This window comes from Passer domesticus, chromosome 3 (genome assembly GCF_036417665.1).
Source record: "Passer domesticus isolate bPasDom1 chromosome 3, bPasDom1.hap1, whole genome shotgun sequence".
Taxonomy (NCBI): Eukaryota; Metazoa; Chordata; class Aves; order Passeriformes; family Passeridae; genus Passer; species Passer domesticus.
The window spans coordinates 9,588,210-9,599,082 of NC_087476.1; positions in this window are offsets into that span (position 1 = coordinate 9,588,210).

Consider the following 10,873-nt stretch of genomic DNA (forward strand, 5'->3'; position numbering starts at 1 on the left):
AGTGAACCAAATGCACAGCAGAGAGAGCATGAAGAACTAAAATATTCACTGCATCTACCAGACAAATGGCATGGTTAGATACTTAGAGGAGGCCACTGGGATGAGTAAAGATGGTCTTAATTAAGGCCATGCATGGGGAAAGTATCAGACCTACAACTTTTTAAGTGTTGCCTGCCACTTCTATTACGCTACTGAGGAGGCTGGTGACTCCTGGGTTTCTGGGCAACTTGGTTATTCTTACAGGGATAATATTCTGCTCTGGTTTCTGTGCAGCTTTGACTAAGGGTGGAAAGGAAACACTTAGCCTCCACACTATACTTTCCTTTTCCCATATTTTCCCTGCTGCTACTACCTCTGCCACAGTTAAGATGTATTCCAATGTTGGTGCCAATTAGAGGAAAATTGTTAACATACTTGTTAACTTGTTATTTTGCTGTAGTATTTTTAATGACTACAAAACTTTATTTCTAAAAACCTCGATACTGCTTTTATTCAGAACTGTTTTCTGTAGAAAGTATTTTATGGATGTGTTTGTATTCAGCTCTACCACTGCTCCAAAAGCAGTGGTAATTGCAGTTCTCTTGGTTGGTTTCACCTGTGGAAGGCTTTTGCACTGAAAACCTCAGAAATCTCTTTATCTGCTAACATGCTTCTTTTGCCACCAGTCTCCTAAACAGCCCTGCACTGTGCCAACCAGTCATTCTGAAAGGTTATTTGTTTCTTTCCTTCTAATACCTGTAATACTCTTAAGTTTTAAATTAGTGTCTCTCCTGGCTGGAAGCGAAGATCCAAAGCCAGTTACAAGGTGCTATTAGGCCCCTACACTAAAGCCACCAAATCAAACCTCTGCATTTAGCCAGAAACTCCCCATTTTCCAGGTATATGCACGCTCCTTTACACTTCACAATCCCACTGAAACTGCATCATATTCTGCTAAAAAGGAAAAAAATGGAAAGGTGGTGTCACTGTCTCCAAAGTTCAGCATAGGTGTAAATTTAATTTATTTCAAGATTACTACCTTTGAATGATCTCAAAGAGAAGCTGGATAAAAAAAAAAGCTCTCACCTCTGTGTTGCATGACACTTTGCACAGACATTTCCCATTTTTAGCAGGCTGTTTGTCTCTCCATAATGCTCTTTCTCTGTTGTTACTATATTTGTTTATTTAATAAGCCTTTGTTTTTCTCTATGGAAATGACTGGCTTATAACTACTTGCAAACAATATGGACAGTTATGCAAAAGCATTTTATTTTAAAGCTGAAGAACAGAAAACCAGCCAAATCTGAAGGAACACACATCTCTCACACATAGCCCATATTCCAGCAGTACAAACCAAAAAACGTCTCTCTCTCAGACACAGCTGTCTATATGTGCAAACGTCTATGCAAACACACACACACACACGTACTATGTACATTACTGTCAAGTTAAAAGCCTAAAGTTAATCCTTAATCCTTAGGTCATCCCCTTCATTTCAGCACATCAAACCATCCAAGCCTTCCCATCAGCAGCGAGCTGATGTAGCTCTTCCCACTCAGGACCCATTAATCCAGAAGTTTCATCAGTGGTGTTCCACCAGGTTCATCTTCCAAAACTTCAATTTTTGTTTAAACGCAGAAACGCAGAATCAGAAAGTTATAGCTTTGGGGTCCTGCAGGGAGGCAGCTTTCCTTTTTTTTTTTTTTTTTTTTTTTTCACTCCATTTCAGTTGAAATGTGCTGATGAAAACATTGCACAGTTTTGTAAAGTGATACATTTGATCTTATTCAACAATGGTCAGTTCCTCCTCCAAAAGATTTCAGCTTAAATTTTCCAATCCTTTTAGGAACACACTTTTTTAAAAGAAAAATTTTGTTGATATTTTGCTAGCCTGGTAATGAGATGCTAACTTCTTTGTGGCCATGTGTATGTGTGGCATCTGCACTCTGTGTCATCCCTCTTCAGGTTTCCACTGAACATCACTATTTTTTTGGTTTTTACAAATCTTCTGATGTATACCCCATTCCTGACTTCCCTTAAAATGTCTTACCCATTGAAGAGACAAGTTCAAATTTTAATAACCCACTTTCTCTGTTTGGGTTCAGTTCCTAGGCAAGTTTTTTATCCACTGCATCATTCATCCATCTCATTTTCTCATATATTAGTTTCCCATGAGTAAAATGGGAATTATACTTCTCTGCTTTTCAGTGGAATTGTCAGAATGAAACTAACTCATGACCTGGAGATAATCTGGTAAATCTCATAGTGCTGAAGACCCTGAAGTAGATAGACACACTGTAATGGCAACAAGATATTGACTTCTCTCTCCCATCATCATGTTTATTGTTTTAGAAACTTGGAGTTGATTTCATGTGCTAAATCACTCAGAAACACTCTAGTCCACCCCAAAACCATCATACATACCAGGCATCAAACATATAACACTCTCATACAGATAAATGATCCGAGGAATGGACTCAACGGCTGCTAGCAGTTAATTTATATCGTGGTTTCACCATAAACTTTTAACTTTGGAAATAATCTGCCGCCCATTTCAGTTTTTGGCTGCCACATAATGCACCTTTGTGAAGTCACTTTTCTGTCTAATAGAGATATTTCTTTTTACGGGTGAACATTTGTTTAAAAATAACAAATAGTAATCTCATTTACCGTGCACAAAGAGTGTGCTACTTAACTGTATGTAACCAAGTCCCATTTTGTCTGGTTTAATGTTTAGCAAGGCATGAAACTAGTCGATATTACAAGGAGAAGATGATTTATTTAATAAAATTACATTACTTTTTTTTCCAATTAAAAAAACAAATAATTGTAACTAAAAAAAAGTGTTTAAAGTAGAGAAGCATAGCCTGCAAAGATTGATACTGAAAAGTCAGCACATATTAGAAAGTCTGATGCTAAGCTCAGCTGCTTCTTTACCCCCACTTCTGTTCTGAGTCTGGTTTGCAGCCAGTCTGTGTTTCTGAAGTCAAGTACTCCCATAGTGATTACTGATATCCACCATAATGTAGTTAGCAGATAGCCCATTTGTTCCGCTCTGGATAAGGTTGCAAGAGAACATTTTAAGCCCACTTTGTTCCTTTGGGGAGGATAAAATTTAGGATATATATAGATATAATATGCAATGTGCAATGTCTAATATATGCATTTACATGTTATATCTACCTGTCTGTACTATCCTTGTGGCAAGAAGTTGAACAGGAGTCAGCAGTATGGTCTTTTGCCCAAGAAGGCCAACCACATACTGGGAAGTTGCAGCTAGCAGGTCTGTGAAGAGATCCTTCTCCTCTCTTTGGCATTTGCGAACCCACATCTGGATTACTGTGTCTGGTTTGGGGATCCCCAGAGCAAGAGAACCATGGACATACCAGAGTGAGTTCAGCAGTGGCCAGCAACCTACTCAGGGGGCTGGAGTGCACAGCATGCAAACAAGTGGTAGATGGATGGTTTTGCTGAGTCTTAAGAGGAAAAGACTGAGGAGAGACATTATTTCTGTTTTCCATGACCTGTTGCATGGTTATAGAGAAGACAGAATCAAGCTCTTCTCAGAGCAGAAAGACAAAAAGCAATAAATAAAAACCATATGAAGGATAAAAAAAAAATTGCCCTGGGAATAATCAAACACTAGCACAGATCCAGGAGAGGTTGTGGAATGTTCTTCTTTGGACATGTTCAGAACTCAGATGGGAACATTCACAAACAACTTCATTTGACTTCAAAATTCCACATAACTTCCAAGTTAGTCCTACATTGTGTAGAGGAATGGATCAGATGATCACAAGAGGTACTTTACACTCTGAGTTATTCTATTTCATGATAAGACCTAAACCCTTTTTGGGATTTGCCTCCCAAAACCACTGAAAGGCTGCAAATTCACACCCATTAAATGACAGAGATTTCTCAAAGAAAAGCTTAATTATGAATGTCCTACACAGGAAAATCTTCCAGTGGAACTCACATTCAACCATGCAACACAAATATGTATCAAACATGGCTTCAGCAATTCTTGTGCTCCCAAAGTTATTCAGTGTAATGTAAGTGAACTGCTTCCCACTAACATTTCAAGTCACAGAAAATGCCACAACATTTAGTAGTAACAGAATCCCTGCTCTGCTGCTGTTGTTTACCTTCAACACATGTAGAAATTGTTTTGGTGGAAAGATGGGCCAGTAAATGTGATCTTTTGTTTTGACGTAATACATTCCTCTTACTCATTAGATGCCTTTTGAGATTAATCTAAGAATGTTGCTCTCGCAGTCAACCAGATAACACTTCCTTTTTCTTTTGGGGAAGGGAGGGATGGGACTACTACAATTTTTTTGGCTAGACCAACTCTGACACTTTTCACATTTGAGATTTTGTTCTTAAAATAAACACATAAACTTGGCTTAAAATAAGAAGTAGTAGAATTTGTTTGTTATTAGAATGCACTTGTGATTAGAAGAACCATTATCCAGCAGCTGTTCTTATGCTCTGTGTGAGATGACCACACTTTCCCTACATATTTTGGAGGGCAAGAATGGCATGTGCTATGATGGTAAGGACCTCACAAATGTCAAGGATGCCTTTTAAATTACATTTATTGCTCTGTGTTTCTCCAGCCAAAGAAGCACTGCAGGAAAACAAGGAGACACTGATCAAGACAAAAAGCCTATGTCCAATTATTTTTACCTCTGAGTTTGCCTTTTGCTATCAGGTTGTCAAGTAAAATTTTCTTGAGACTGTTTCCACTCAGAGAAATAACACACAAAAAAAGACCATTCATGCAGACATGCATATCTTCCTACGAGTGTCTGCAGCACTGCTATGTGTACACCAGAGGTCATGAACCTTTTCCAGAGGACTGTAATTTCTTCAGTCTCTTCCATTTAAAGTTTTTTATGCCCTTTTCATATTTGTTCACATATAACCCCAGAAGTGTCTGGTAGGAAGCCATGGTGGATTTCTCCATATTTTGCCCTTCATTGGCAAATGGTCTTGACCTTTAAGATCATTGGGTCCAACCATCAATCTGACACTGCCAAGTCCACCACTAAACATGTCCCTAAGTGCCACATCTAAATGTCTTTTAAATACCTCCAGGCATCCTGACTCAGCCACTTCCCTGGGCAGTCTCTTCCAGGGCTTGACAACCATGAAGAAATTTTTTTCCAAGTAGCCAAACTAAATGTCTCCTGATGCAACTTGAGGCCATTTCCTCTTGGCCATTGCTTGTTATTTGGGAGAACAGACTGACCCCTAACTGGCTACAACCTCCTTTCAGGGACTTGCAGAGAGCAATAAGGTCTCCCCTGAGCCTCCTTTTCTCCAGGCTAAACACTCCCAGCTTCCTCAGCAGCTCTTTATAAGACTTGTCCTTCAGATCCTTTGCCAGCTCCTGCACCTTTAGGATCTCCCTGTTTCAGAATATCCAATCTTCATGCACTTCTTTGCCCTTCAGGCAGAGGCATAGTACCAGCTGGTACCATCATTGTAGTGCTACCAGCAGGGGATAGTTCCTCATAGCCATGCACCACCTTGCATCTCTGTACCCTACCCCAGTCCTCCTGGCAGCTGGAAGCTCTGTTTACAATAAACCTACCTGGAACAACTGAACAGACATCAAACTATTGTCTTTCAACTAATTATCTATAAAGCTAATTTGTCTCTAAAGGTAGGAGTGATTGCATATATGGAAAATATAATAGTTTTTGGGGTGCAAAACTCTTGCACAAGGCAGGACAGGGGAAGGACATATTTTGGAAAAACAGAGAAAAACACAGATTCACAAAAAGCAGTGCAGCCCATGAAAGCCAAATAGTGGCTCTAGGACAGGGTCATTATCCAAAAGGTCACTCATGATTAAGGGTATCCTGCGCTGAGGAGTAAGGCAGCAACAGCACCAGTGAGAGCTCTGGCCTTATGCTGGGCTCTATAAATACATGGATTCAAGGCGTAGGGAAAGAATCTTAAACAGATCTTTTCCCCATATTCAGTACATGTACAGACCTCACATCGTGGCTTGACCTTCACTGGTCCTGAAACACTTGAAGTACATTACTTTTGGCAGCTCTACAGTGGGGTCAGCAGCCTCCAGCAAGAGCCAGTAACAAAGAGCTCAGGTGCAATAACATCTTAAATCACCACAGCTGCTTGTTTGGTGTGCGTGAGTCACAGGTCCAAGTGGATGAGTATAAAAACCTAAAGGTTAAATCTATATTAGTAAACTAAATAGTGTCAGGGCCACTGAGCCATCTGGAACAATCTGACGCATCCATAATATTAAACTCTCTTAACCTCTAGCACAGGACAGCTGCCTGCATGTTGCCTGCTGGCAATAGTCCCTGGCCTGAACTAACTCACAAGCCATACCTAGGAATTTTTTGGGAGTTTCTTAGTTGACCTAGACCAAAACCACACCAAGGACTGTTCTAACAATTGAATAGTGTGGATGAGTAAATCCCAGTGCCTGTGCCCATCCCTTGACACTGCTTAATTTACCAGAATATGTGTACCCATAGTTTTCTGAATGTGTCACTAATCCATCTGCTGTCTCTAAGTATTTGAATTTATATATTTGAAACATATGCAGCCTGACAGTACTTCTTTACTCAACACACTCTTAATTGGTGTGTTGGCATACAGCACCCAAAATTCCCTCCATAAGTATACATTTTTTGATGACTGCAAATGAATACATCTCTACTTGGAATAAAACCCTCCATGTTTGGGCAAGCCAAGCATACGTTCAGAACTGGCACAGCCTGGACTGCACATCTGGAATGTGTGATGGCGTTAAGAGATCCTAAATACCAGAGGAGAAACAAGTTGGGCTTCTGAACACAGCACTTATATTTATTGCACTGGCTTTGATGTTCTCCGGTTGTCAAGATTCTATGAACACCCCTGTGGTGTAAAGAGCCTTGGTGCTTTTTAACCCATCAAATTTTGGTAAAATTCAGCAAGGTCTCTGGTTCTGGTGCCACAAATATGTGCCAAAGGTAGACTTTTTGTGCAACACTACTTCTGGAATTGCCTGAAGAGTTTTCCATTTACTACCAAGGGCACCACTGGTTTCAGCACACTTCTCTTTCTACCGCTCCCTGTCCTTTCCCATGGACAAAGGCATGGGGGATTATAACAGGGATAGTAAGTGCAGAAACCTGAAAATCTGCAAAACAAGCTCAAAACATAACTCTCCTCCTTTAAATCATTGGCTTCTCCTTGCTTGAATCTGCTTTCCTTCCAAATAAAGCATTATTTTTTTTGAACACTGCCATGCAACATGCTTTGTTATCATTCAGTTAGTCCATTCTTATTACCAATCCTTGAGTAAATTTCAGTTCTTTAGATATGAAAAAAAATCACCTTTCACAGAAAAGCCATGGGCCATAGATTTCTCCCCACCTTTCTGCAAGAAGGATTCGGGAGCAGGAAGTTTCTACCTTTTGATTTTTTTCTCCCAGTTGTTTTGACAATGACTACTTTTAATGTGGTGTCAATAAATCCATTCAAATCCGGAGTAATGTTGGCTTGAATAAACAAGAAAAATTTCAAAAATAACCTTTCTCCTGTATATGTTCCAATAAACGGAGTCATGTTATACTCAATAGTAATTACGAGGTGACCCTATAAATTATTGTACAGTGATTCATGTTATTCTATAGACTTTAGGTCATACACTTCATTTCAAGCTGAAAGTGCTGCAAAGGATATATTAGGCTCTAGAGGAAACAGGGAAAGAATATAGTGTACACTCCATATTGGTACCACGGGAGACCTGGCTGTGAGAAAGCACTTTCCAGCAAAATATACTGAAATTACTGCAATGAACCTGAGCTGAAGAAGCAACTGTATGTTTCCCTACTGACTTGAGAGAGGGAAGACCTCAGCTTGTCAGCAGAAGCAGTGATTGGAATTAAATATCTGTAAATTTTTTGTCTGTTCAGCACTAGACAGAAGTTTAAACATAATAACATTAGCATGGTTTCGTTTCAGAACATGATTTATGGTGATGTGACACTGTATAAGAATTGACATACTTCATTCTCTCCTAAAATTTTCTTCAGTCTACCCGAGAACACTTTCTGTAGGTGGCAACTAGACCTAAATTTCAGAGATGGGAAACAAGCATGAGCAACTAAAAGTGAACCAAGTGTCCCACAACCATTTAGAATCTGGGAGTATGCTGGCCAAGGCACATATTCCATTCTTCTGATTTTCTCAGTCATTTTTGCTGCACCTAACCTGTGTCTCCTAGAGGAATAAGTGCATACCTGTCAGGTCTGCAGCAGCTAAACAACCTCTTTCTGTTCAACTGAATGACAAAAACTTTGAGAATCAATCAAAGCTGGCAGAAGGAATAAGGAAGCTGCCACTAAACTAGGAAATCTAGTTTGCCTGTGTCAGTTCCTTTGATTTTGGAGTCTACTGATTCTGTGTTTTGCTTTTGATTTTAATTATCAACAGGGGGAATTGTCTTGTTCCACTTTTCTTTCTCCATCACTGAAGATGAGCAAGTGACTCCATTTTCTTTCTACAAACACTGAGAACAACCAACCTTCCCTTTGTCTCCCAAATTCACAACATTGAAAACAAGACTTTTTTCCACATCAGTTGTGTCTGGCTGATTCTGTCTGTAGGCCGCCCAGACATTGCTGGGAGTAACTGGCTGCAAATCAGGTCAAGGACTCCAATAGAGCACTCCAATTTACCCCAGCTGGTGCCTTCCTGGTTTTCTCACACCTCTAATCACATCACCAGCATTCTGGTGTTGAATATATGGCAGGGAAGTGGCTGCCCCAAGGATGGCACTTGAAGTGGGCTGTCCCACACAGGGCAGTTTGTCCAGCCTAACTTTTGCTTTCCACTCCACAGTGTGCAGAACTCAGGAGAAGTGAGCTGCATGACCTTCCCTGCAACAGCAGGCAGTCCTGAAGGGCAAAGAAGTGCAGGAAGACTGGATATTCTGAAACAGGGAGATCCTAAAGGTATAGGAGCTGGCAAAGGATCTGAAGCACAAGTCTTATAAAGAGCTGCTGAGGAAGCTGGGGTGTATAGCCTTGAGAAAAGGAGGCTCAGGGGAGACCTTATTGCTCTCTGCAAGTCCCTGAAAGGAGGTTGTAGCCAGTTAGGGGTCAGTCTGTTCTCCCAAATAACAAGCAATGGCCAAGAGGAAATGGCCTCAAGTTGCATCAGGAGACATTTAGTTTGGCTACTTGGAAAAAAATTTCTTCATGGTTGTCAAGCCCTGGAAGAGACTGCCCAGGGAAGTGGCTGAGTCAGGATGCCTGGAGGTATTTAAAAGACATTTAGATGTGGCACTTAGGGACATGTTTACTGGTGGACTTGGCAGTGTCAGATTGATGGTTGGACCCAATGATCTTAAAGGTCTTTTCCAACCTCAATGATTCTATGATTCATCGCTTCCAGACAGGTTTACTTTTTCCTCTTCACAAGGTCAATCAGTTCAAGGCAGGTGTGAGAGCTGCTGCACAAAGCAGCCAAAGGGTTGTATAGTGCACCTTTCAGTGTGTGGTCCCGCCAAATATTTTTACATGGACTTTCAAGTTGGCCCTAAAATGGTTTCCAAAACAAGGTCAAGGGAATGCATTGGAAACTACTGCTGCCATCATTCAAAGAACAAACAGCATCAAAACATTAAAACTGTGGAGTAAAATGTACCATATGTTCCTGCTGTAATGACAGCCAGCCTTACCTCTAGGGCTTTATTAGCCTGACAGATCCAGGCAGCACGCTGAACACTTCAGCTGAAATGCACTGGTCAGTCAGACGATGGCACTACAGACCCAGGCCCACCAGCTGCACTCATTAAAACTTCTGCTTGGCCATTCATTATTCTGGTTTCATTCTCCATCCCAGTTTTCCCCTGGTTACCTGGTTGGAAACTGTACCCCCTGATAATTCATATGCTGGTGCAGACAGCCCATGGCAAACGTTGCTAAGAGAGGAACTGCCACCTGTTAGGAATCCATGGTTTGGGGACGCACTGAAGTGTGCTCCTTTCCCACACTAGTATTTTAAAAGGTTATAGATCATGTGTGCATAATAGGCAGAACATTAGGTCACTTGTCTCACTTACAACAATAATCCGTTTTGATATGGGTCAGGTTGACACAAAGGGTCCACCCATACCAGATCTATTGATGAAACTGATCCCTTTCCCCCAAACTAATGAAATTTTCAACTAATGGGTACTTAAGTTAATAAAGTGTGCCACACATCTGCTAGAAGCCATTTGTAAAATAAAGCACTGGAGTTCAATTTTGAGAACATTGACATAATGTTTGAGTGGCATCCCACAGGGACCCAGCATGGCACCAAATTAAGGCGAGTAACACAATAAACGTGTGAGAAATAACGTTAGTATATAAACAGTAAGTAGGAGCTTCTCTTTCTTTAAAGGAAGCGTAATACTACTTGGGGTTCATACCATCACTAATGAATTGAACAGGACAAATCCTGATCTCCCCTCGCAGCCAATGAGCATTTGGACAATGACTTCAATAGCACCAGGATTTAACCTGGGGCATTATTTTGACGGAAATTGGCAACAAGCTGGTTCTTATAGCTGAAAAGTACCTTTTCACTCAACTTGTGCATAGCTCAAACTCTCCACTCCATTTTGTGAAGGAAATTGGAGGAAAAAAGCATTTCAGCAGAGCTTGAGGGTTTTATTTTTTAGATCTTGAAGTTACCTCTCTTGATACAATCCAAGCTAAATGTTTCTTAGCAGCATCAAAGCTCTCTTTTTCTGTAGCCCTTAACATAAGACACAGGAATCATTTTAGACCATCAGCTGGATTTTAATAGTCTCTTTCCTATGCCACACTGCAAAACAAGAGGCAGCAAGGAATATCAGTGACTGACTGATCAT